The 26,348-nt window shown below is 48.0% G+C and overlaps 1 protein-coding gene and 1 pseudogene across 4 annotated transcripts in view; both read right to left on the bottom strand.

Moving 5' to 3' along the window:
- Positions 1-26,348, bottom strand: part of NCAM1 (neural cell adhesion molecule 1) — a 322,915-nt gene that overhangs the window by 133,912 nt on the left and 162,655 nt on the right. The gene's annotated exons all lie outside the window — the stretch shown is intronic.
- On the bottom strand, positions 17,603-17,873 carry LOC133764686 (large ribosomal subunit protein eL43-like; annotated as a pseudogene).

Here is a 26,348-nt window from a genome sequence, read left to right as displayed (position 1 = left end):
CAGTAATCACCCGTACACCTGGGACTCACACAGCCCACACTGCTGCGTTCTGAGATGAGAATGTTTTTTTTTTTTTTTTTTTTCCTCCTTGGGTAATGCTGGCTTTGGAAACTAATTAGATAGGTCTGTGTTTTTTGTTTGGCTTCCAGGGTGCTCTGTGGACCTGTGATTTGCATTTCTGTCTTGTCCCTCCCTTGTTGCCTTTGTTGCTTTTCCTTTTGTCTGCACACAGGACAAGAATGGTTCCGGAGCACACGATGCCTCAGACTCTGAGTCTCCATCTGCGTGGAAAATCCAAGGGCTTTGCTTGCTGCGAGACAACCTTTATCCGAAGACCATTTCCGTTCAAGGAAATGCTCTTTAAAATGTCTAATTCCCTACTGTGATTTCTTGTAAAGTTCTAATTAGTTGTGCACCATAATGAATTCTGTAAATTGCAGAGTTTCACTGAAAGCTTTTAAGGTAAAAAAAAAAAAAAGGGCTCTAATAATGAGTTTTTGCCATCACCAGGCTTGAGGAAAGTCATTTTGAGATGTGGGCTTCATGTTTTTGGAGACGTCACCTAGCTTAGAAACAATCACAGTGTTGAGTCTCTAAGTAGTATTTGTTGCTGGATGCCACCAGAATGTCAGATGACTGAGTAAGTAGCGACGTCTGTACGTAGCGTTACTTCCTTCTCTCTCTGCAGAGGCCAGGAGCATAATGGAGAACTCAAGTCAAGAAACATCTTGCGAGAAATGTGTTCTCAGAGCTTCCATTTTAAAATAACTTACTATTGGGTCTGTAACTGGCTTCTTCTAATGGTCAGCAAGCAGCTGCGTTTCCAGATAACATGGGGAACATAAAATATTCCTGTTATTTAAGCTATTTCGACATTTTGCTCACATTCTCTGATTTTTTTGGCCTTGAAGGGGAAAGAAAACATGGCTGCACTGCTTACCCTCTCCTCCTCCTTCTCCTCTTCTTCTTCTTCTTCTTCTTCTTCTTTTTTTTAAGCAAAGCTTTATTCCATTGTCACCCTTTTTCTGTGGTGGCCCGGTTTGTGGCCACCATGCTACTTCTTATCCCACATCTATTTTTCAATCTCCCCTCTCTTCTTGGACTTAATTGAAACTTGACTCTCATGGCCACCCTGCCCAGCTTGTTCGCTCCCAGGAGAAGCAGGGGCCCTCTTCTGCCTGGTCAGTGTCAGCCCGGACCTTCCCCTGGGCGTCCTCTCTCCTTGTCCATCACAGAGCCCTCGGGTCCCCCAACTTCGAGCACTACCCACAGCCTTTCAGCCCTACTCAACTCCTCCTATTTTTTTGAGTCCAGTTTTTGCCTCTTGTCTACACTGCCCTGCCATTTCCATTCCAAAAAAAGATGAAGCTTCACGATTGGAAGCTACTACCTACAGCCCAGCTTCCCACAGCACCCTCACGTCGTCCCTAAACCCTGCACGCCAGACCACCCCAGCTATCCAGCCAGCCCAGCGCTGTGCCTGGGCCACAGATCCCTGAGACAGGAAGAGCTGGTCGGCCCATTCCTGCCAGCCCGGGCAGCCCGGAAGCTGCCCAGGCATCACTGCGGCTGGCCTCCATGCCTGTGCAACCCAGGCACAGCGGCAACTATTCCAGCCCCTCTCTGCGTCTGCCTGACTTCCCAGCCTCCCTCACTCCCCAGCCCTGTCTTTGCAGGGAGCACCTCCTGTGCTACAGGGAAGGGGCTCCTTCCGTGTGTGGGGCTCCTTTGCGAAAACCGCCTTCCTAGCCACCAGCTGTGGTGCTCTTGTTTTGCCTTCCCCAGTTCTCCTGGTGACCACTTCAGGTTGTATTTTTGGATGCCTGTGTCTTTTCTCCAATAAGTATCCCTTGTCCCCATCCTCTTCCCAGTATGAATCATGTCCAAATCTTGCCTCCAGTCCAAGCCTAAAACTCAGATCTCCACTATGTTTCTCTCTGTTTGTACGTTTCATAGTGACCTGGCTATGACTAAAATGATACAATGTCCCCCACTAGCTCCTTGTCTCATTCTCACCGTTCATACTATGTGTTAAATTAAAAAAAAAAAAAAAAAAAAAAAAAAGAGGGCCGGCGCCGTAGCTCACTTGGTTAATCTTTCGCCTACAACGCTGGCATTCCATATGGGCGCTGGGTTCTAGTCCTGATTGCTCCTCTTCCAGTCCAGCTCTCTGCTGTGGCCCGGGAGGGCAGTGGAGAATGGCCCAAGTGCTTGGGCCCTGCAGCCACATGGGAGACCAGGAAAAGCACCTGGCTCCTGGCTTCGGATCGGCGCAGTGCCGGCCATAGCGGCCATTTGGGGAGTGAACCAACAGAAGGAAGACCTTTCTCTCTCTCTCTTTCTCTCTCACTGTCTATAACTCTACCTGTCAAATTAAAAAAAAAAAAAAAAAGAAAGAAAGAAAAACAAAGTCCCCTCCTCTCTGGTCTGGGGAGAAAATCCACTACCTAGGTAGTCAAAAAAAAAAAAAAAAAAGAGAGAGAGATTTATTTATTTATTTATTTATTTATTTGAAAGGCAGCATTACAGAGAGAGCGGAAGGGACAGAGATCTTCCACATGCTGGTTCGTTCCCCAGATGGCTGCAACAGCCAGGACTGAGCCAAGCTGAAATCGGGAACTAGGGTCTTCACCCAGATCTCCCACCTGGGTGGCAGGCTTTTTCCCGGGTGCAATTATCAGAGAGCTGCATCAGAAGGGGAGCAGCTGGGACTGAAACCTGTGGTCCAATATGGGGTGTTGGTGTTCAAAGCAGCAGCTTACTCCTTTGTGCCACAGTGCTGTCCTTATGTCTTTTAAAAATGTTTTTATTGGCCAGCGCCGCGGCTCACTAGGCTAATCCTCCGCCTTGCGGCACCGGCACACCGGGTTCTAGTCCCGGTCGGGGCACCGATCCTGTCCCGGTTGCCCCTCTTCCAGGCCAGCTCTCTGCTGTGGCCAGGAAGTGCAGTGGAGGATGGCCCAAGTGCTTGGGCCCTGCACCCCATGGGAGACCAGGAGAAGCACCTGGCTCCTGCCATCGGATCAGTGCGGTGCGCCGGCTGCAGCGCGCCTACCGCGGCAGCCATTGAAGGGTGAACCAACGGCAAAAGGAAGACCTTTCTCTCTGTCTCTCTCTCTCACTGTCCACTCTGCCTGTCAAAAAAAAATGTTTTTATTAATTGATTTGAAAGGCAGGGGATGGGGAGGAAGAAGAGGAAGGGGGGAGAAAGAGAGATCGAGATTGAGAGCTACTCTTCCATCTGTTTTCATGACTCAAATGCCTGCAACACCTGGGAATGGGTTAGGCAGAAGCCAGAAGCTGAGCACGCAATCCAGGTCTGGAACATGAGCACGCAATCTAGGTCTGGAACATGGGGTGGCAGCAACCCAACCACTTGAACCATCACCTGCGGCCTCGTGGGGTGTGAACTGGCTGGAAAATGGAATCAAGAGTGGAACTGGGACTTGAACCCAGGCACTTTAATATGAGATTCAGGCATTCCAAATGGTGTCCCAATTGCTACGCTAAACATCTGCCCCTTTATGTGACTCTTTAATTTCAACTTAAAGTACACTACAAAATCTGGAGAACATGGAACCTCTGCATACTGCTGGGGGCAAGGCAAATCAACACAGGCATTATAGAAAACGGTGTAGAGATTCCTAAAAACAACCCCTGAAAAGTGGAATTACTATAGGGTCTAGCTACCCCGCTATGTTGCAGAGGTATCCCATGTTCATTATAGCATGATTCACTCAGGTCAAGTAACAGCCAAGTGGGGGGATCAGTCTACAGTGTCCATCAACAACGAGTGGATAAAGAAAACCTGATATATTTATCCACTGGAACACTATTCAGCCTTAAAAATAAGAAATTCTGTCATTTGAAACAACACGAAGAACATTATGCGAAGTGAAATAAACCAGGCACAGAAAGCCAAATATCACATGTTCTCACTCATGTGCGGCATCTACAACAACTGAAATCATAGAGGCAGACAGCAAAGTGGGGGTTAGAGAGACCGGAGGATGATAGTAGATGATAGTAGTTGAAGGGTCCAAGGTCTCAGATAGCGGCAGTATTTTTTTTTTTCCTTTGAGGTATGCTACACAGGATGCAGAATATAGCAAATAATACTGAATTGTATATTTCAAAACTGCTGAGAAAAATTTCTAATATTTTCACCGTAAAAGAGATAAAAATTTAAGGAGATGGATGTGCCAATTAGCTTGATTTAATTATCCAACATTGTATCCATAAATCATAAATATACATTGAAATGTATACAATTATAACCTGTTAATTTATAATCTAAAAAGTAAAATAAAAAGACACAGTCATTTTCTAAAATAATATAGTACACTAAAATAAAACTCCTGAATATGTTAAGTATCCACTGTCCAACCTCATTTACTTCCAAATTAATGTGAAAGTAAATTAAACCACAAGGGAGATTCATTGTGTTCTATCAATTATATGAGTTTTTGGACACACACAAAAAAGAGGTACTCCCCAGGCCCATATAACATGCAAGAAAACCTGCTTTCCAATCTCCTCATTACTGATGTTCAAGAAGTTGCTGGCCCTGGGTTTCCCAGCAAACATTTTCATCATGACATTGGCTTTGTGAGTATTAAATCACCTTGCCTCCACAGCACTGCAGGTGGATCGGGCAGAATGCAAGACGTCCCTGATCTCCACGCAGAGCACATAGGAATATTCACAAAGCACTGGTTAGAAAATGTCTCCCAAGCAGCTCCCACAGCCTCTAGTGAACTAACTGTCCTGGATCAGGAGGCCCCACCTTGCTGGCTGCGTGCCCAGTGACCTGTACCACCCACCTGGTGTATTTTATGAAGCCGGAGAGTAGGAGCCTCCTCATTTTGCTCTGGCACTCATAAAGGTCCAACATACTACACTTGCCACAGACCCTGTTGCTAAGTCTGCCTTCCATCCCAAGAACCCAGTCTCGAGGCAGGTGTTTGGTGCTGCAGGTAAGATGCCACAATGTCAGAGTGCTGGGTTTAAGTCCAAGCTCTGCTCCTGATTCCAGCTTCCGCTAATGTGCACCCTGGGAGGCAGCAAGTGATGGATCAAGTACTTGGGTCCCTGCCACCCATGAAGGAGACCCGACTGAGGGCCCAGTTCCATGCTCAGCCTGGCCCAGTTATGGCTGTTGCTGGTATCTGGGGAGTAAACCAGCAGGTGGATGATCTGTCTCACAAAGAAATAGTCTAGGGCACATTTTCAAAACCACTCATATTGCCCATAAAAAGCATATTCTTGGTGCTTTCTTATAAACTATATTTTTTTTTCTAAAAAAGTCATAACATGGTTATTTCCTCCTCCATTTGCCTCTCCAAAGGTGGATCCAACCCCTACCTATAGATAATACTCCTGTAGAGCATCTGGGCCTGCAGTTAGCCATGCCAATTGCAACAGCACCAACGTCACCAAAACCTCCCAGCCGCTCACCTCCTTGGCTCCCACCCTTGCCACTACTCTCAGAGGCTTCTAAGCACCCAGCAGAATGTAGGGAAAACAGTTCCCTTCTCCATCAGAACTCCAGGCCCATCATGACAGAGCCTGAGGGCCACAGCACCACAGAAAGCAGGTGCAGGCAGCACTCTCCATCACCTGATCCGGGGTGCCCAGCAGGGAGCTCACAGGAAAGGGCAGAAAAGCATCCACCACCGAGGACCCACACGGTGCTTTCCTCTTCTTAGCATGGATGAATACAAGGAAACAAGCTTTTTCCAACCACAAAGCAGTAAGATTTGAATTCGTGACCAGTCCCAAGCTCACATGATTGATATGAAATGATACGTTACAAAAATACTAGCAGCAGCTGTATGTTATAAAAGAATATCATCCCACAAGGTGGAATGGGGTGGAGGGGGAAAATGTGCTTCTACAACCTCCTGCCCAAAATTTGTAGGGAAGAGAAAGGGGGCTGGGCTACCAGATGGGAGATAAGTATCTGCCAGCCACCAAACTTCCTGATGCATGCTAAGCACTAACCTTGAAGGGAGAGGCTATGGTAACCAAATGACTAATACAGGAGAGTGAAGACTCACTTTCAGAATGGATATGTACAACTCACCCAGTGCGAAGGTAGGCTGGAATATTTACACGCCCATGTTCACCTTAGCATTATGCATAACAGCCAAGAGGTGGGAGCAAGCCAAGTGTCCATCAACAGATAGAAAGATCAACAAGATGCAGGATATATGCACAGCAGAATATGATTCAGTCTTCAAAGGGGAAGGAAATCCTGTTACACGCTAAAATATGGATGAACCTTGAGGATATTATGGTGTGCGAACTAAGGCAGCCACAAACAGACAAACGCTCTAACACTCCACTGACATGAGGTTTCTAAAGCAGAGCAGTGACTGCCAGGGGCTGGAAGCAAGGGGCAGAGCAAGGTTGTTGTTTAATAGGCATAGAATTTCAATTTTGCAAGATGAGAAAGTTCTGGAAATCTGCTTCACATCATTGCGAATATACCTAACAATACCTAATGGCACACTTAAATATAATTATAAATGGTATGTGTTATGTGGCTTCTTTCTAACCATGAAAAAAAGGCAAAGAATGAAAAAGGCAACTATGGCAGGTGGATGTGGTTAGTAGGCACAAACTCCAAGCCCTCCCACCTGGCAGAACATCTGAACGGTCTTGCCCCTACCATCACACACGCCTAAGAAAACCCCAGATTACACTCAGTCACTATTGCTTGCATTACTGTTGCTTCAAAGCATGAGGATAGAGCAACGTTAACACTCCACTCACCTTTACATTTTAAATTTTGATCCTTATGAAGTGTAACTGTGAAATGTCTGTGAATTGCCCACTGTGCTAGTGGGCTACTGACAACAATTCACAAAGACACATGCCTCTCTAACTCACACACGCCGCACCCCCCCCCCAACCTGAGTGTCACTCAACACCAGGCCTCAGGAGACGTGGCATCAATCAGCCAGACACCCATACAAAAAGGACCATCTTTCCAACCCATCGCATTTCTCTTAAAGGAAAGAAAGCCCAGAGGTCACAGCATGCCTGCTCAGCGCATCAAAACATTGTGCAGTTCTTACCTTTGTGTTGGGATGTGAGATAGATGAAGGAATTCCATTGTGACAGGACACACAGGCACATCACCAGGGTGGAGAGCAAAGCAAAAAAAGAAAAGAGAAGACTGTTAGTTTATGTCCTTGGAAAGAAGGACACAGTGTTCTCCTAAGTAACATTCATTTCATGAAGAGTACAGCAATACACAACACGGATATTTTAATACACAATGACACCCTTCATGCGAGCCACTCTCCTTCCTTCCTAATTAGAAACCTATAGCTTCCGGCACAGAGAACAAAGAGAAGACTTCCCCGTCTACCCAAGGACTTCCCTCCCGAGCTTGTCTTTTCTTAGCTGCTGATTCTGTTACTAAAAACACACAGGACACAACTCCTCCTTCAACGACAATGGGGCTGTCGGAGCGCTAATTTCTCTCCTGAACTCAAGAAAAGAAATCCACTCCATAAACCTGGATCCAAGGCACTGGCACCAATGCTCGTACATCGGCCAGCATTTCAGAGCCGTGACCTGTGAGACACTGATATACATGGCCTCTCAGGCGAGGCCTTGTGGGGAGGTGGCTACTGTTCTCCAGCCCTCGCCAGTGTGGGCAGGGCAGGTGCTCTGGTCCCCAACACCGCTGTGCTGCCTCTCTCTCACACTTGATCTCGGTTTGTCTTATACACAATTTCAATCTCACAGTCTCTCTCACTCAGTCTCAATTTCTCTCACACACAATGTCAATCTCTCCCTCTCTCATACGCACAACCTCAATTTCTCTCTTCTCTTTCTCTCTCTCGCACGCTCCAGCATATGCCTGATCCCAAACCCATCTGCACCCTCCTTAAAGCTGAGCGTGGGGCTGACTACCATTCTGGGGAGAGAATCCAGCGTGGACACCACGGGAGGAGAGGTGGAGCTCCGTTCTCTTCGGGAATCAAACAGCACACTTTACCCGGAGCTGAGGCAGAACTGAACAGATGTGATTTGAGGGAAGCTGTCCTTTTATCATCTTTCCCTTGTTTAAAAAAAAAAAAAAAGGCAAATTCTCACCGCCTGGCTCACAATTTAGGTCAGTCTCACGAGTCAGCCAGCTTTCCTCCCATGTTGTACAGACGGTATTTCCACGCCTCTCCTGAGCGTGTGCAGTGAGCCCTGCGCACGATACGCCAACAAATCAGTTGACCGGTGACCGCCAGCAAGGGCTGAGGGGCAATGAAAGGGCCTGTGTGGACAGTGGCCCTAAGCAGGCAGGACAGTGGGAGTCTCTGGAGGACTGGTGTGCTTCCTTTCTCCCTAAAGAGCATCATTTGTCCTCATCTGACCAGGAATGGGGCTGGGATGCACAGCTGTGGCAGGGCATGGGACGTGGTTCATCTGGCGTGGCAGAGATGGGGAGCCTTCCTCCCATTCCCCCCGGGCAGATGGCTGCACACCATGGCCACACGGCTGGTTCCGGCCAGTGGGCTCTGGGTGGACATGGGATATGCTGCCTCCATGACTGGCCTGTAGAAAGGCCTGCCGGTCTTCTCTCTGGCTGCCAACTGGCTGGTGACATCCAGCATGAAGATGGTAGAGCTCTACCATCCTGGGCCCCTGAGTGACTGTGTGGAGCATAGCCTACCCTGCCCAGCCACTGATGCCTGTGTGAGGAGTCGGTGTCTACCACACTGAGCACTGAGGCCCAGAGTTAACCTGCTACAGTGGTGCACACCACCCTGACCTGCATACCCCTCACTTCCAGATCTCAGCTTCTACTAGCTGCCTCTGCACGCCTCTAACAAATCCGCCTTTTAAAGCTCCTCTGAACATGTGTTGGTCCTCATAGTCTCTGACTAACATGGACTTGAAGAGAAAGCCCCTAGGAGCCCAGTGAAGGGCACAGCTGCCAGTGTGTGGTAGTGCAGCAGGTGGCTTTGTGTCACTCCTCACACAGCCCTGCAGGACTCCTGACAGGGCTGGCTGCTCATCACATCAACTGGGTTGTCTGCCTCTACCAAGGCTTCAATTAAATTTAGAAGGAGCATAAGAAAGAAATTCCTAACAGCAACTGGAATATCTTGCATCAGACCACAAGGTCTGATTATCTTCAGAGCTAAATATGAACCAAGAGACAACTGTTGCCAGTTGGTTTAGATCAGCAGAGAGAAATAACATGGGTAAAACTATAGTAGTTTTTCTTGTAATCCATCCTGGGCTGTAAGGAGGTGGTTACTATGAACTGGTAGGCAAAGAAGTCCAACAATAAAACTGTTCTACCTTAGGAAAAACATCCACAGCCACATGGACCCCCAAAACACCATCGATAGAGGCTTATAAAGCAGCCACATCCAAGGCCACACTTGTCTCATGTCAACAGCGATGTCTAAATTCACGACTTAAAGCAGGAAGCAGCTACAATGTGGTTTTCAATGGAATCAATGCTGTAGAGGAAGGCTGCACTTAGGATTTGCAAGCCCTGTTTTCCTGTTGCTTACAAACTACTAATAGAAGCAGGGCATAGCAAGAAGCATTAAATAATAAGACGATAGTACAACTGATATCTACAGAGTAAACATCGTGCAGAATTCAGTCTATAATCCACACCCAAGTCGTTTTGCAAACCTGTGTCATTTGCCAACACCACTGTTCCCTGGAGCTGCCAAGCCCAGTTGCTCTTTGATTTACTTCCCCACTGAAACACGTCACTTTCCAGCACACTTTTTGACTTTCATTTAATGTATGTGCACACACTCACAGTTCACAGTTATACCCTGTGCCCTGCACAGTGCTAGACATGTGGAAAGTACATAATACAAATATATCAAATGAAAGAACATCACTCCATGGTTCTAAATATGGAAGTTAATAATAAACAAGTACCATGATCCTAAAAATATTCTTTATCCCTTCATGAAACAACCCAGGTTCTTCAGACACCCTGCTAAGAAAAGCTTAGTGCTCCCAGACCTGCTTCTCGGAAGGACCAGTGAGAAAGGCCTCAGAGTTACCAGGGTCTCAAGTGTCAAACAAAAGATGCTGAAATTTAGAAGATGTACTGGACCTAGCCTGTGGTTATCTGATTATTTGAATTAACAATGGTATAGCTGAGAAGGTGGCCTTAGGTGTCCACATGTTCGGCCACTAGAGCTATTAGTGCTATTAAAAATATAGCAATGATATGAAAAGGTAATATGTGCCCTGCCTAAAATGTTTGTATTGTGCAAATACAACAAAACCCGAAGCAGAAAGACCATTGTGCTAAGTCACCAGCCTATTGCGTGATCCAGAAGGGGCTGAACGAAACTCAAGGGCAGGATGATTGAAGCTGCCTCACCCTTGCCACTCGCCACGCACCTTCTTTGTTCAAGATCTCCACAATACTGCCCAGGCTCATAAAAGCACCTCAGAACCCAGATTCCTGCCTCTCTCCTAGCAATCCTGGTGCCAGGGTATTTCTTTTACATTTTGTGCTCCTCTGGCATGCGTGGGGAAAGATCAGTCCTAAGGAGTTCCTCCAACAGAACGCCACATTTAATCATGGGATAAAATGCACAGGGCTTGGCCTTGCTCACTCCTCGTGTTCAGCTCACAGCTGTGACTGAGCGGGCGATTCAGGGGCAGAGGACGGCTGCCCATACATCTCGGTCACTGTCACTGGCATAAAAAAATACACACCCTTGTCTATAGAGTGCCCAGGAAACGCACCAAGAAAGAATCTCATTATAGTGAGGACTAAGCCAATGGATGCATACAGAGCCAGAGAAAATTATGCAGAAACCGATCTGCCAGGGCAACAGTTTAATTTTCAAAAGCAAAACTTGGCCCTTAGATTCCACGCTAATAATAGATTTTTATTGAAAGTATCTTCATTTGTCAGACAAAAAGGGCCCTCTTCTGGGAACACAGAGGCCCTCCGTCTAGCAGAATTGGAAAGAGAATGTGGCCGTGTCGTGTTGGCTTTTCCTAGAGTCCCCCTAAGAGACCAAATGGCATGAAAAGACCGAAGGCCTCCCTCGAAGTGCATGGCTCCCAGGTAGGCAATGGCTTCATGTTTCTACTCTCTTCAAATTTTTTTTCTGTATTTATTTGAGCGGGAAAAGAGAGATCAAGCAAGTGTGCTCCTATCCACTGCTTCACTCACCAAATGCCCATAAGAGTCAGGTTGGGCCAGGCCAAAGTTGGGAGCCAAGAATTCAATCCAGGTCTCCCACGTGGGTGGCAGAGACCCAACAACTTGAGCCACTACCACTGCATCCCAGGGTCTGTGTTGCTAAGGCTGCTGGAGACAGGAGCAGAGCCAGGCAAGGCACACACTGTGATGTGGGTGGGGCCAGGCGCCGCACCTGGTGGCTTACCCCCTGGGCTAAACACCCTCTCCTCTGTGCTCTCTTTGCTCTACATAATCTCAGTCAGGATTTCATTTTAATAAATTGTGGATGTATGTGTCTCAGAGCACACATATGCACGTACACACTTTGACAAAGTACGGCTTCAAAAACTCTACAACTACGTATCATGCAAAACCAGAGACTACAAGCCACCCCCAGAGACAGCGCTGCATTTACAAATCACACCCACACCCTCAGCCACACACAGCTGCTCCTGTCTTTCCACTCACTCCATCCTCTTTGGCTGACCTGCTGAACAGAGTATACTAAAACAAGGTGTATGAGACCTGTGTTTTAGCTTGCAAGCCCAGGCACAAAGCAGTGAGCAAACCAACCCCAAGAAGCAAGAGACAGAAGGCAGGAGCATGCCCCATGAAGGCAGCAGAGGGGAAGGGCACTGCTGCGGGAGTGACAAGGCAGGGAGCTCTTTGGCACTACTGTCATCGTGACGCATGTCGCTTCACACAATCGGCCCCCTGGATTGTGGACACTGAGGGGAGGAACTGTTCATCCCTGATTCTTGTACCCAGAGCTCCAAGAGAAGAACAGTAGGTTCAGGAGCCCTTCTAATACCTGACCAGACTGGCTGATAACCTATAGGTTGCTTTTATTCCCATTTCACAGAAAAACAAACTGAGGTATGGAGATGGGAGTATGCCAACCCCAGCCCACAGCTCATAAGGGACACACTGGGGATACAATGATGGGTCTTCCTGGTTTCCAAACTTTTCTTCCATGCCTTCTGTTCCATAACGAGCCAAGCAGCAAAAATTTACTGTATCCATGGGCAGTGCCGTGAGCACTGGGTGTTGTTGGAAGGAAAGCGTGCTTGCCTAAACTGTCTGGGGTTAATGGTGCATGGATTAAATAATGGAGCAGACACCAGCCGAGGAAAAACAAAGACCAGCCCCAGTGATGGGACATCACACCTCAGTGCCAGGCCCTCGGGTGGGCATGTTACCGGGGGTGTTTGGTAGCCCTGTCCACCCCTTCACACTCCCTTCTGCCAGCTCAGGCCGGTACAGGCGCCCAGCACAAACGTGGTGCTCCTTTGTGTTGAAGGCAAATATGCTCTAAGTTCCCAGTAATTGACACAGAGCTTCCTTGCTCGGTCGCAGCCCAGCTTGACGGTCAGATCTGCCTGGATCGTTCGCTCTCGCAGTGAGGAAGGAGGATGTTGAGTAGTTGCTTAGTTTCTGCTTCTTGCACTAACCACTTAGCTCTTTATTGCTATAGCTCATTTTTCTTTAGATGGATATTGAATCACAAAGTGTGGATACCTCCTAATTTTTAACATCAGCATTTTATTTATTTATATCTACCCCCTCAACACTACTTAACCATCATCAATTTTTCTGAGAGCAAGGAGGATTTGAAAAGACTATCCCTTAAGGTGTCTGCCTAAAAACATGTTGCATTTATTCTTCCACCCTAATCGTCATTCCTTTCTTTTTATAGGAGCAATTAGACCAGCAGTGCTGTAGTGAGCGATTTGTGTTGAATGGCTCCTGGATGACAGACAAAAGCATAGGTGGCTCCTGGAGCAGTTCCCTGTGAGGGCACGGAGGTCCTGCCATCACCTGGATAAGCCCTTGTTTATTGCAACCTGTTCACGACAAATTCTGTTTGTGCAAAGCCCCAGTTTGAATCCTGGTTGCTCTGCTTCTGATCCAGCTCCCTGCTGAAGCGCTTGCAAGAGCAGCAGAAGATGGCCAGAGTATCCAGACCCCTGCCACCCATGAGGGATGGAGCTTGGTTCCTGCTTCAGCCTGGCCCAGCCCAGGTCATTGCAGCCATTTGGGGGAGTGAACCAGTGGGTGGAAGCTCTCTCTCCCACTCTCTGTCATTCTGCCTTTCAAATAAGTAAACAAATCTGGGGGAAAAAATCTACTTGTTATTCCAAGGCAGTATCTATATAACAGAATTACCTGGTTGCTTTTATAAAAATGATGCCTAAACCCTCCGCCTGGCGCTTCTGGGATGGAGCCCTGGAATGCGTATTTAACAAGCACCCAGCTGAGTCTCCTATGGAATTAGGCTTGGCGATCTCGGTTCTGATACACAAGAGGGAATGGAACAGAAGCGAAGTGCAGTGTAGACAACGAGCAGAAACCATGAGCTTTTGGGTGGTTCACGCTGGAACAAACATGGCCAGGAGGCATTGGGCTCTCCACGTGGGCCGGCACTGACACAGGCGGGAGACACACAGGCGGGAGACACGCAGGAGGGTTCCTCCTCCAGTGAAGGTTTACGCCTGGCCAGGTCCCTTGCACCAAGATCTGGCTGGCGGGTCTGCACGATCTGGCGCACTGTCAGGGGATCTGGGGGATGCCGGGATAAGAGGGAACTGTGCAGGCAGTTCTGCCCGAGTCTGCCCTGTGCACTGCCACGAGTTGCCCTGTTCTCTATCTGCGTTGTGGGGGAATTGGCCTTGCGATTGCAGTGGGGGCTCCGGAGCAGAGCGGATTCCAACTGAAAACCAACAATGCTGCTTTTTATGAGAGAAATTTTAATCTAAATGCATTTCAAAATTACATAAGAATGTCAGGGAGATGAGAGAAGCTTGATAATTTGCCAATTGCATCTGCCGAGAATACAATTATGAGCAAAATGAACAGGAATGATGTAACAGATCTTTTTGTGTTACTTAAAGACTAGGCTATCGGGATAGGGTGATAAGCATAAGGAGATGGTGGTGATAAACACATCTGAATCAGGGTCCTGAGCACATCCCCCACCCCCGGCTCAGCTCCGCCCTGGGACGGAGAGGCATGGAGACCTCTGTGCCTTGGGCTCTGATCCCAGCACCATCAGTCTGTGGAGCTGCCTGACCTTGAGTGAGTCAGACAGGCTCAGTGAGTCTGACCTTCCAAGAGTGCTGCAAAGATTAGAGCTACTATTGAAAAGCACAGGGCCCAGGGCCATCCACAAGGCACGCACTGAATAATTGCAGCTATTAATTATTAACATTATTGTTATTATTATTATTTGTTGTTGTTGTCAAGGGTAGTTTAGGAATGGAGAAACTCAGAAACATCTCGGATCAAACTTGGCAACGAGGGACACAAACCAGCCTCACAGATTTCCCAGCAGGTGATCTCCGTGGATGTTTCAAGTTGAAGGGCGATTTGGAGCCTGAGACGCTCTGGCCCCAGTCACCTGGGCTGCTCCCTGCCTGGCCAGCGCGGAGCAGACCTCTGCCTGACTCAAGCGCACGCTGTTGCCGCGCGGAGACACACAGTTCGGGCTGCTCAAACCTAATAAAGCGCCCTTTCATCACCCCTAAGCTGCACTCTCTGCTGTAACTCTACATAGGAGAATGGAAGTTCATCAATGTAATCCTTTCCTTTAATAAAGATCATTGAGATTGCTTTTGATTTGCTTACCACCATTTCCCCACTTTTTCCTAAGTGGAATATACTGTCATCTTTCAGCAGGAAATGGGGTCAGGAATTAGACTTTCTAAGATACAACAAAAATCTTTAGAGAGGAAATGTGGTTCCTTCGTTAACAGGTGTAACAATGAAAACCAAGCTTGTCGGACATCCTTAGAAGACTCACAGGAAGCCAGTTTGATCAGATCCCTTATTCAAATGCTAAACTCCCTACTTATCAAAGTCACCCACTCTGCACAAACATTGTCCAAAAGTTCCTACCCAACTGAGCCTCAGAATTCTAAGGGCTGCTTCCTACTTCACTCTCATCCTGTCCCTTAACACAGTGTCTGATTAGCAGGCTGATTTCATCAGTGTATGTACTAATAGAGATGACAAACATTACATATGCTCATGTATTGCTAAAATCTCTGTCAATGATATCTGAGGTGCTGGGAGCGGGATGGATTATGCTAACGCATCCGGGCCTTTAACGACAGAAGCCTCCGGCAATCTGCACACACTTTTATGACACACATTAAATATACATTCAAGCTACTGCTGAGAAAGTTCACAGAAGTGTCGATCCACGCTCTTTTTGCTAGACCCCGAGTAACCCAGCTGTCAGTAAATGCATCTCGTGTCGCCGTGACGGCTGCGGTGAGAGTCTGCGAGCACACACAGGAATCATGGGGGCTTCTTTGTACTCCTTTTTTTTAAATTTCAAAGTATTAGACCTGCTTATCACTCTGCCATCTATCGATAAATTAGTAGCCAAGGCAAGCTCTTCCAAAGAGAGTCATTGTCATCAAGAGCCACAGCAAAGAATGAGATCAGCCCAGTGCCATAGGTAGTGGGGTCTACGAGCACTACAAGACTGACAGCGAGCGAAGGGTCCTGAGCTCTCGGGTGACTCTGCAGTGTACAGTCTGAAGAACACACCACAGCTGCTTTCCTGCGCAGACAGGGGCTTAGCAACGGTGCCATCAGCCCTGCGGGGCTGGATTGAGAGGATTCCAAAGGAGAGGTGGAGCTCTGTGTATTTTACTGGGGGCAGACTGCTGAGCAGGATTTGTTCTGTTGGCCCATTCTGGTAACCAAGGAAGCAAGGCTAAGGTCAAAGAGACAGTCAGGTCCTTACATTCTGAAGAACTCAAACGGTTAGCAAGAGTGGCAGACCAGCCCTGGCTGTACCTCACTCCCACCTTGCCCCTTCCTTCTTCCTCCTCCACACAGAGAAGACAAAGGAGGAGAGAGCAGGTGGAGGGCTTGGCTCCTCCAAGGACTTTGCTTCCCCCCCCCCCCCCAGGGTCAGCGTCCTCTGTCTCCCCATAGACACCAGAAAGGGGACCGTGTAAGAGAATGGCTTTGGGAGAGCCTCCTGGAAGGGAACCCAATACCCTTGTTCTGAGGTGGGTGACTGCTAGGTCAGCTGACTTGTTACCTGCACCTTCCCGAGCAGGTGAACAATGACCTGGACAGAAAAGGCAGGGGGAAAGGGGGCAGCAGTCATGTAAAGGAAGCGAGGCCTGTTGCCAGGACTCCATCCAAGAGGGCAGCCTACATGTAAAGGAAGGAAGGAAAGACTATGGGCTGCCCCAGCAGGGGCAGAGTTGAGGGGGTCCCTGGACAAAGCAGAGTCAACATTGATCTCCTCAACCCAGGAACCATGGAATAGGGAGACCTTTGGAGGAGATCCAGGGGCAGGCATTTGGTGGACTGGCTAAGCCACTAGCTGGGATGCTTGCTTCCTACAATGGAGCAGCAACGTTCAAGTTTTGACTCTGTTCCTAGTCCCAGCTTCCTGCAGGTGGACATCATGGGAAGCAGCAGGTGATGGCTCAAGTAATGAGTCCCTGCTACCAGGCAGGAGACCCAGATTGCTTTCCTGGCTCCTGGCTCCTGGCTCTGCCTGGCCCAGCTGTGGCTGAGCAAGGCATAGGGGTGTGAACCAGTGGGTGGGAGCTCTATCTGTCTCTCTCAAAGAAAAAAGAAGTGGAGAAGGAAAGAAAGAAGGGAGGGAGGGCGGGAGGAGGAGGTGTTCTGAAGGACTCTCCTTTGGATGTCTCCCGCCTGGCCTGGTGGATGTCTCTCACCACCACTCTGGGGTACTGGAGAAGTAGCCACACCTACAGAGAGGACTGCAGCTGTGGGCAGTGGCATGAGGAACATCGGTGTCTTCTCTCCACCTAAAATCCAGGAGGAGCTGGAGGATGAGGCAAAGGTAGGGGTAAGTGTCCCAGAGCAATGGAGCACTGCTCTCCCCTTCTCTCAGGTGTGGGAGGGGAGGGAGAGGAAAGAGTGCCTATCCCCCCAAGTCCCTTCCCACTTAAAGCAGCAAATGATGAAGGCAGGAGTGAACGATGACATACAAGGATGTAGAACTGGTGCACAAAACCAGATGATCCAGAGTTTGTTTAAAAGGCAGAATGAAAGAGAGAGGAGAGACAGATAGAGGGAGATCTTTCACCTGCTGGTTCAATCCCCAGATGCCCACAACAGCTGGGACTGGGCCAGGCTGAAGCCAAGAGACAGTAACTCCACCCAGGTCTCTGAGGTGGGAGGCAGGAACCCAAACACTTGGAGTCATTATCTGCACCTCCTAGGCACATAAGAAAGAGGCTGGATAGGAGGCAAAGGCAGGACTAGATCTTAGGCACTCCTATGTGAGATGCAGGCACCTCAAGCTGCACCTTCGCTCCGTGCCACAACTCAAATCCCAAGTTTAGTTGCTTAATTGTTTTGTTATATAAATTAACCCATTTATTATAGGCCACTGATGTCTCAAAGATGGCGCCTCTACTGGTCTTTCGATTCTTTCAGCCTTCTGATGACAGACTTCACTGTGATGGTGTTGTATGTCCAGGTGCCACCAGCTACTGTTTGCATGCAGGAACCTGAGTGCCAGATCTCCACGGCTCGTCTCTTCATCTTGATTTTGCTGCAGAAGGCGCAAGTGTTACTTGGTATTCTGGCTGATTTCAATCTTCTTCACCATTTTCCAGAGGGAGGCACCATAGTGGGTCCCATATTTACCCATGATCCTGACCTTCTTGGTGCATTTGGCCATATTGCTAGCACCTAAGTCCCAGCCCAGAGAGGCGTTTAGCTTTGAAGATTTATTTATTTATTTATTTATTTGAACGTCAGAGTTACATAGAGAAACAGAGAGATAGAGAAGTCTTCCATCTGCTGGTTTAATCCCCAGATGGCCGCAATGTCCTGGGTTGGGCCAGGCCAAAGCCAGAAGCCAGGAGCTTCTTCTAGGTCTCCCACGTGAGGGCAGGGGCCCAAGTACTTGCATCACCTTCTGCTGCTTTCCCAGGCCACTAGCAGGGAACTGGATGGGAAGTGTAGCAGCCGGGACTCAAACTGGCATCCATATGGGATGCCAGCAACACAGATTGTGGCTTTCAAACAAAGATCCCAGCCTTCCTGCTACAAGCAAGATGGGAGATTTAACCCAGTGCAGTCAAGAACAATATGTAGAGGAAAATAAAATCAATGAATCTCCAACACTTTTCAAAGACCAAACAATTTCTTTCTGAAATTTCTACTCTCATGCAAAACACTGCCTTTTGCCAAATGGCCCGGAGACTGAAGAGGAGGGGACAGGATTTGAAGGAAAGCTGGTGCCATCCAACAAACCACAGGCTTAGAGAGAAGACAAGGGCACACGGGATCCACTGAAATAGGCTAGCGGGACCTGATCAGGAATTGAGATCTGCTTTAGCTTATCATAAGGCGGGTACTAGTTCTAGATCATTCCTCCTAAGAGAAAGGACACTATTTATATATGAATAGACTCACATTTTAAAAAAAGACATTTATTTATTTATTTGAAAGGCAGACTTACAGAAAGAGAAAGAGAAACAGAGTGAGATCTTCCATCTGCTGGTTCACTCACAAATGGCCACAATGGACAGATCTGGGCCAGGCCAAAGCTAGGCGCCAAGAGCTTCTTCGGGGTCTCCCAGGTGAGTGCAGAGGCCCAAGGACTTGGGCCATCCCCCACTGCTTTCCCAGGTACATTAGCTGGAAGCTGGACTGGAAGAGGAGCATCCAGGACTTGAACCTGCACCTAAATGGGATGCAGGCATGGCAGATGGTAGCTTAACCCACTGCTCCACAGCACTGACCCAAATAGGTCCATATTTTAAAAAAATTTTTTACTTATGTTTATTTATTTGATAGGCTTAGAGACCAAGGAGACACAGACAAAGTGATCTTCCATTTGCTGGTTCACTCCTCAAACGTCCCCAACAGCTGGATCTGGGACAGCAGGGGCTGAGGTTGGTTGGGATCCAACTACTTGAACCATTTGTATCTCCCAGAGTGTACATTAGCAGAAAACTGGAACAGGAAGTGAAATTAGGACTCGAACCCAAGCACTCTGACGTGGATACAGGCACCATGAGAGGCATCTTCACCACCATCTAAATGCTCACCCCAGGCCCACATTCGGACAACTCAAAACCTTTAGAAAGACACCCACAGCTTTCTCCTTCCTTTCCCCTGATTTCCTTTCTCCCTTCCTAGGAGATTGATTCCACCTTCCCTGAGAAGGATTGTTCCACCCACGTAAGAACCATCCAACTCGTGAGGCCTCACCAAGGTGATGCAGAACCCCCAGGTCTAAGGGGTGGATTCCACAGCAAATCCTACCCCATCTCCTGCCTGAAATGCTGTGCTTCTCCCAAGCCCCTTTCAGGAGTGCACTGCCTCCTTCCCCTGTACGACTGGGGTGTGCTTCCCGCACCAATTCCATCCGAGGCACAGCTGTGTCCTGGCCAAGCTCCGTCCCAACAGGAGAACAGAGTCAGCCTGAGAAGTGAGTCAAGACCAAGCATGACTCCAGCATGCAGGGGCCCGAGGGCTCCTAATGAGGCTGGGGTGCAGCCTTACTGAACGGGAGGTTATTACTGCTGTGAAGTCACCTAGAGAGCCTCTGCCAGTTCTCGGCTGTTTGCAAGGTGCAGTGTTACTTTTCAACAGTTGAGGACTCAAACAGAGGACACTTCTACCCCAAAACCCTCCAACTTCCCCTTAACATGGTCTGTCCACGGGTAATGATGTCAGCCTACAGGTTGCTAACGGCCCAGGGAAGCTCCTGGCAACAAACACTGGATTAAAACCACAACTTCTTCACGTTGGGAACAAAGGTGTCGGAGCAAATGCAAAATCCTGCATTGTGGTTTCTGTAAAAGGCCCCCAATTCATAAAGCCAGTAACACTGCCAGCCTGGAACAGTCATTGGCTAATTCTTTGTAGGCAACTGAGAGAACATTCTAGAGTCAATTCTTTATGGAAACTATGGGGGCATAATTAAACCCAACAGCCAGAGCTCTCAGTGCAAATCTTCACCCCAGAGCAATTTAGTTTAAGTAGCTAAGCTACTCTTGTTTTTCTGTCTTCCAACTAAGTATTTTGTCTTCATGAATCGAGAAGAGTAATAAACCAATGCTGGGAAATGTAACCCCAGACAGGGTACTGGGTTGTGTGCAGATCTATGGGACTGACATTAATAAAATTCTGTTTATCTCTAATACATTACAATAGTATTTTATAGGAAAATTTCAATGTGTGGCACAGATAGGAGACACGCTGAACCCATTGACATTTAGCTAACAGAATTTTTAATAGAATTGAGCTGGCCTGGGAAGGAAGAAAAATAGGAAAGAAATGCCAACCAGATGACTCCCTGGAGAATAATTCATTTTGGTTTTATGTGACATTAAATATCACTTCTTCCACCAAAGTTGGAACCTGTATTAGTCCTAACAAAGCAAGTTTTGTCCATCCAAAAGCTCTGCCAGGAAGGCTCCCAGGTCAGTCTCAGAGTCTCAGGCACTGCAACCGGGCCATCATGACAAAGACAGGCCCACTCACCATGAAGGGCACCTTGCTCATTCACGGTGTTTGTGATGGGAGGTCTTCCACATCACAGGCAGCGCTTCAGCCCCTGCCCCGTTGGCTGAGTCTGATTTCTGGCTTGATTTCACCTGGTCCGTGGCTGGCATAGGCTACTGCTCTGCACAACAGCTCTGTAGCTCAGGGAGCAGCTTTCACTCCTATGGGACAGGTCCAGGACGCTGCGCTGTGCTCACTCTGCCCATTGCTATTCCAGAGGGCAGCGAGCCCTCCAAGCCCTCGATGGCCAAAGCCTCCAGAGGAGCTTCTCCCCCTGCCTCTGCCCCCACATCGCCTCCACTTTTTTTTTCCATCCTTCCCCATCCCCTTTCCCATTGGCCTCCAACTCTCCCTCTTCCTGCCATTTTCCTTCTCTTAAAATTGGCCACAGAGATGTTCATTCACTGTTCTAATGCTCTGCTCTTAATTTTAACATGACTTGAACATTTCATATTTTCCTTACAAATATTTTTTTTTTGACAGGCAGAGTGGATAGTAAGAGAGAGAGAGAGAGAGAGAAAGGTCTTCCTTTTTGCCGTTGGTTCACCCTCCAATGGCCGCTGCGGCTGGCGCATTGTGCTGATCCGAAGCCAGGAGCCAGGTGCTTCTCCTGGTCTCCCATGCGGGTGCAGGGCCCAAGCACTTGGGCCATCCTCCACTGCCTTCCCGGGCCATAGCAGAGAGCTGGCCTGAGAGAGGGGCAACCGGGATAGAATCCGGTGCCCCGACCGGGACTAGAACTTGGTGTGCCGGCGCCGCGAGGCAGAGGATTAGCCTGTTAAGCCACGGCGCCGGCCCCTTACAAATATTTTGAAAAGGAACTTCCCTGATTATTGTTTATGCATGCTCTATAATCATTAGACTTGGGTATTTTTAACACTTGCTCTCCTTGACTTTTTTCTTCCTGTCTTTCAACGGCTCATTTTTGCTCTGTCTCAAATGAACACTAACATTCAGTAGCCACACCTGTAGATTCTTTTTTCTACTTCCATAGATTCCAAAGGTTAGCACTTCAGTTCTGAACGTGTTCTTACATCCCCTGCACCAAAATATTTCAACACTTAGAGGTGAGGAATTGAGCTAGGCCTTGAGAAGTCAACATTTCACAAGATGGGCATTCCACAAGGGGAGACAGACAACGGGTAAGAGGATGATAAAAATGCATATATAAAATAATCAGGGGTTATAAGTGTTGCAAAGAAAATGACCAGCATTCTGTGAACAGGTGAGTAGGAGGTGGCCTGTTAGAGATGGGTGGTCAGAAAACGCTTCTCCACAGAGATGCATTTAAGCCAATATCCAAAGGGTGATGAGAACCAGTCTTGCTAAGAACTCAGAAAGAGAATTTTAGGGAGGGAACAGCAAGCACGAATGCCTTGCGGCAGGCAGAACTGGGATTTTCTAGGAACTCAGGAGCAAAGTGCATGTGAGTGACATGGGACAAGACTGCAGAGAGAACAGGGGCCGAAGCTTGCATGGTTTTTCTTTTCTTTTCTTTTTTCTTTTTTTTTTTTTTTTTTTTTGACAGGCAGAGTGGATAGTGAGAGAGAGAGACAGAGAGAAAGGTCTTCCTTTTTGCCGTTGGTTCACCCTCCAATGGCCGCTGTGGCCTGCACATCTCGCTGATCCGAAGGCAGGAGCCAGGTGCTTCTCCTGGTCTCCCATGCGGGTGCAGGGCCCAAGCACTTGGGCCATCCTCCACTGCCTTCCTGGACCACAGCAGAGAGCTGGTCTGGAAGAGGGGCAACCAGGATAGAATCCGGTGCCGCAACCGGGACTAGAACCTGGTGTGCCAGCGCCGCAAGGCAGAGGATTAGCCTGTTAAGCCACGGCTCTGGCCGCATGGTTTTTCTAAAGACATTGGGTTTCACTCCTCAGCATATTGTTAAGTCCCTGAAAGGCTTTAAGCAGGACAATGCCATGATCTGATTTTCAAGCTATTTCTCTTTATACTTCCCTCTGGGAGAAGGTAAGCTTGTGACTTCTGACTCCAGGGCCAGATCACCTTCCCTTGGTTGCTAGGGCCACACAGTAAGTTACATCTTTGAAACACAATTACATGCAAAATCAGCACCACTCAAAGAAAAGGGACACTATATGTCTTTATTAACTCAAAAGAACTTGCAGGCTATATTACCAACATGACTGTGAAATTAAAGACCCATCTAGTTTCTAAAAATACAATGATGGGGCGGGCATTTGGCCTGGTGGTTCACATGCAAATTAAAATGTCTCTGCTGTATACAGGAGTGCCCAGGTATGATTCCTGGCTCCAGCTTCTTGCAATGCAGACCCGGAAAGACAGTGGTGATGGCTCAAGTAATTAGGTTCCAGCCATCCATATCGGCAGTTTGGATTCAGGTCCCAGCTCTGGGGCTTGGCCTGGTGCAGGCCTGGCTGCTGTAGGCATTTGAAGACTGAAGCAGTGGCTGAGAGCTCTGTCTGTCTGTCTCTCAAGAACATAAATAACCAAATAATTACTTTTCATTTAAAAATTTTTTTAAGATTTATTTATTTATTTCAAAGTCAGAGTTACAGAGAGGGTGAGGCAGAGGCAGACCGAGAAGTCCTCCATCCATTGATTCACTCCCGCAATGGCCAGAGCTGGACCAGGCCAAAGCCAAGAGCCAGGAGTTTCATCCAGGAATCCCATGTGGGTGCAGGGACCTAAGGACTTGGGCCATCTTTCACTGCTTTCCCAGGCACATTAGCAGGTAATGGGGTCAGAAGAGGAGCAGCCAGGTGCCTATATGGGATGCTGGGGCTGCAGGTGGAGGCTTTACCTGCTACAATGCTGGTCCCTAACCAAATAATTCCAAAAGCACAATACTAGTTTACTACCTGGACATGTTTGGTTTTTTCCCCAGACATTTTCTTAGAAATCACTAGTAGGAGTTTAAAATAATGACATGTGTACACAACTTCATTGAGGCAATGAAGAAGTTATTTCAGAAACAAATTAAGGAATAGATTAAAAAGAATGAGACCAGGAAACATAAATAAAAGCTAACAGCTATGTATCTACATTCAGTGTATCCGTTGAATTTTAGGTGATAAGTAGGGAGCAAATGAAAAGTTAATCTGCTTTGGGAAACTGAGTAACACACAGTGCCCCAACTTTCATCTGACCCCAGCACTCACAAATTTATGGGGGATTCACTATTCACCTGTGCCATCACTCACCCCACCTGAAACCACCTGAAACCAAGGTAGCCATGCACTCTGCCTCCTCTTCCACTTTTCTGAACAGGCAGTGGCTCCACCTACCCGCCTGCCCACCCAGCCACAGCTCTCCACACAAAGCCCAGGCTCCCTCAGAAAGGACCCCAACCCGGGCCGGGGCCGGCTCTCACTCTAAAATGCACCAAGGACTGTAAGGGAGGTGTGGTCAGGCCACAGGCCACAGGCCACAGAACGGAACCTGCCCAGCGAACACGACTCCCCACGCCCAAGGAAATCCTTCCAGGCAAGGGCTATGGCCCCTTCTGTGGCACTTCACAGGTATCCTTGTTAATTACAAATCATTTGGACTCATTCAGGTTTCTCATCCACCCATTGGGGCTAAAATAACAGCTGAACAAAGGCAAGACAGGGCTCCCACACAGACACAGGCGAAGAACAAATGCTTCAGATGCAGGATTAATATCCTCGGAGAGTACAAAGACTGAACATCTTATTTTTAGATCCCAAGTATGGAGACAGCATGATAAGAAGAAGCCTCAGAGAAATCAAGACTCAACGGGAAAAAATATGACAAAGCCTTATTTACAGTGGGTTATTTAAAACGTAAAACTAAGTATCCTTGTAACCTCATGATACTTAAAATCGAAAGTAACAAACGATAATGCACTTTAAGAAATACCTTCTTTCAGTCATCGCTATTCATCACCCTTAGGTCGTCATAGTCCAGGATGATCTTGCAAATTGGAAGCAAACAACCGCCTGAGATGTCTATTTATAATATTTTGAGGACGTAAAAATATGCCTTCCTCCTTCCTCCTCCTTCAAAAATTTTACACAATATCCTGTACTTGACTTTCACAGGTGCTTCAGATTCTATCCCAGCTAGAAACTAAAAGCTAAGAAATCCAACAGATTTATAACTGGCATGAAACTTACTAGGATTTAGGTTGTCCTGCCAATTAAAATTTCTATACTGTACACAATTTGGTTTTCCCTCCCTACGGCTAGACATACTTTCTGAGTCGATCAATAATTTTCATTATCCCTGAAGTCTGCAATCCTCAGAAACAAATTTCTGGGTGGTCACCGAAAATTTCACAGTCATTCTGATTGGGTGCAAAGCACAAATGCCACTAAGACCTTTTCCATCTATTTTCCAAATAGATGGTGGGGGTGGGTGGGCAGAGAGGGGCGGTGTGGAAAGGAGGGAGGATGGAGGTCCAGGCTCTGGACCGCCTTCCAGCAGGATGCTGGGGAGGGGAGCTGGTTCTTAATCGCAGCGTACTCACCTGAAGGCAGGCCACGGCATCTGTAAGCCTCACTTCCTAGAATCCCGCCTGGGGCGCCCGTAGTGGAAAGGACACTGAATTGGGAATAATTTAGATCTGAGCAGGAAGTACACCTTGAGTTTTGTCCATAACATACTAATTTACTCCTGCATAACATTTCTGAGCCACCAAATGACTCATGCAAACAAGACGAAATACAGGGGTGGGTTGAGAGTGTTTAGCAAGCATTTGGAAAAAGATATTAATGCTGCTCCAATTTTGTAACATATTCTTGGCACACGAACCGAGAGTCAAATTGCAAAGAGAAACATGTAATTTAGGTATATTCTGCTCACACTCAAAAAAACCAGAGGTGGAAAAACAGAATTCGTCTTACAGGGACACTTGAACTCACCAAAACACGGAACTCGGTTTTTGATGTTCACATAGAGGCAGGTTTTTATAAACATTTTTCTGTGAACTCCCAGATTGTCACGGAAGTTCCCAGTGCTGAAACTATGCTTTCTGTTGCCTTTCGGCCCCCTCCCACAATGCAGCGGCACCAGGACAGGACAAGGGCCGACCACAGAATCTCACAGCGCAGCGCCACTGTGCGCCACACAGAAGCCACCAGAGGGGCCATGCTCGCCGCCAGCCGCATCTAGGCTCACCTTCCTGAATAACATGTTTATTGATAGGCTTGGCTCCTTGAAAAGAGCCGACTGGCCTTTGACAGGCTGACCACACACCCCCCCCCCCCCCCCCCCAGGGAAAAGCAGCAGTCTTTCTGAGCTCAGTCAGTAAGCTTAAAACCAGCACCCGCAGGAGTGAGGCCAATGGGTGGTCATCACTGGAAGTCCTGTTTCTGAATCAGGTGCCTGTTGCCAAGGCCGGCTCTGGTTTAGCATCTGCCGGACCTGCTGGGCTGTCCTCGCTGTGGGAGGCTTCGCAGGCGGGAGATCTCCTCCAGGGAGGGCTGAAGCCCCAGAGCTCTGCTGCTGTCTGTCTGCCTCTCTTCTTCCTCCATCCAGGGTGAAGTCACACTGCAGGCGGTCCCACCAAGTGGACCACAACAAAGGAGCGAAACGTGGTGCTCAAGCAGCAGTTGCTCACCCGAGAGTGAGCCCAGTGCTAAGTGCTGCGAGCAGGACAGAGTCCTTCCTGTCCACCCCCTCCCCCACCTC

This window comes from Lepus europaeus, chromosome 7, assembly GCF_033115175.1.
Source record: "Lepus europaeus isolate LE1 chromosome 7, mLepTim1.pri, whole genome shotgun sequence".
NCBI lineage: Eukaryota > Metazoa > Chordata > Mammalia > Lagomorpha > Leporidae > Lepus > Lepus europaeus.
Note: the sequence above shows the minus strand (reverse complement) of the source record. Positions and strands in the feature narration are given on the sequence as shown.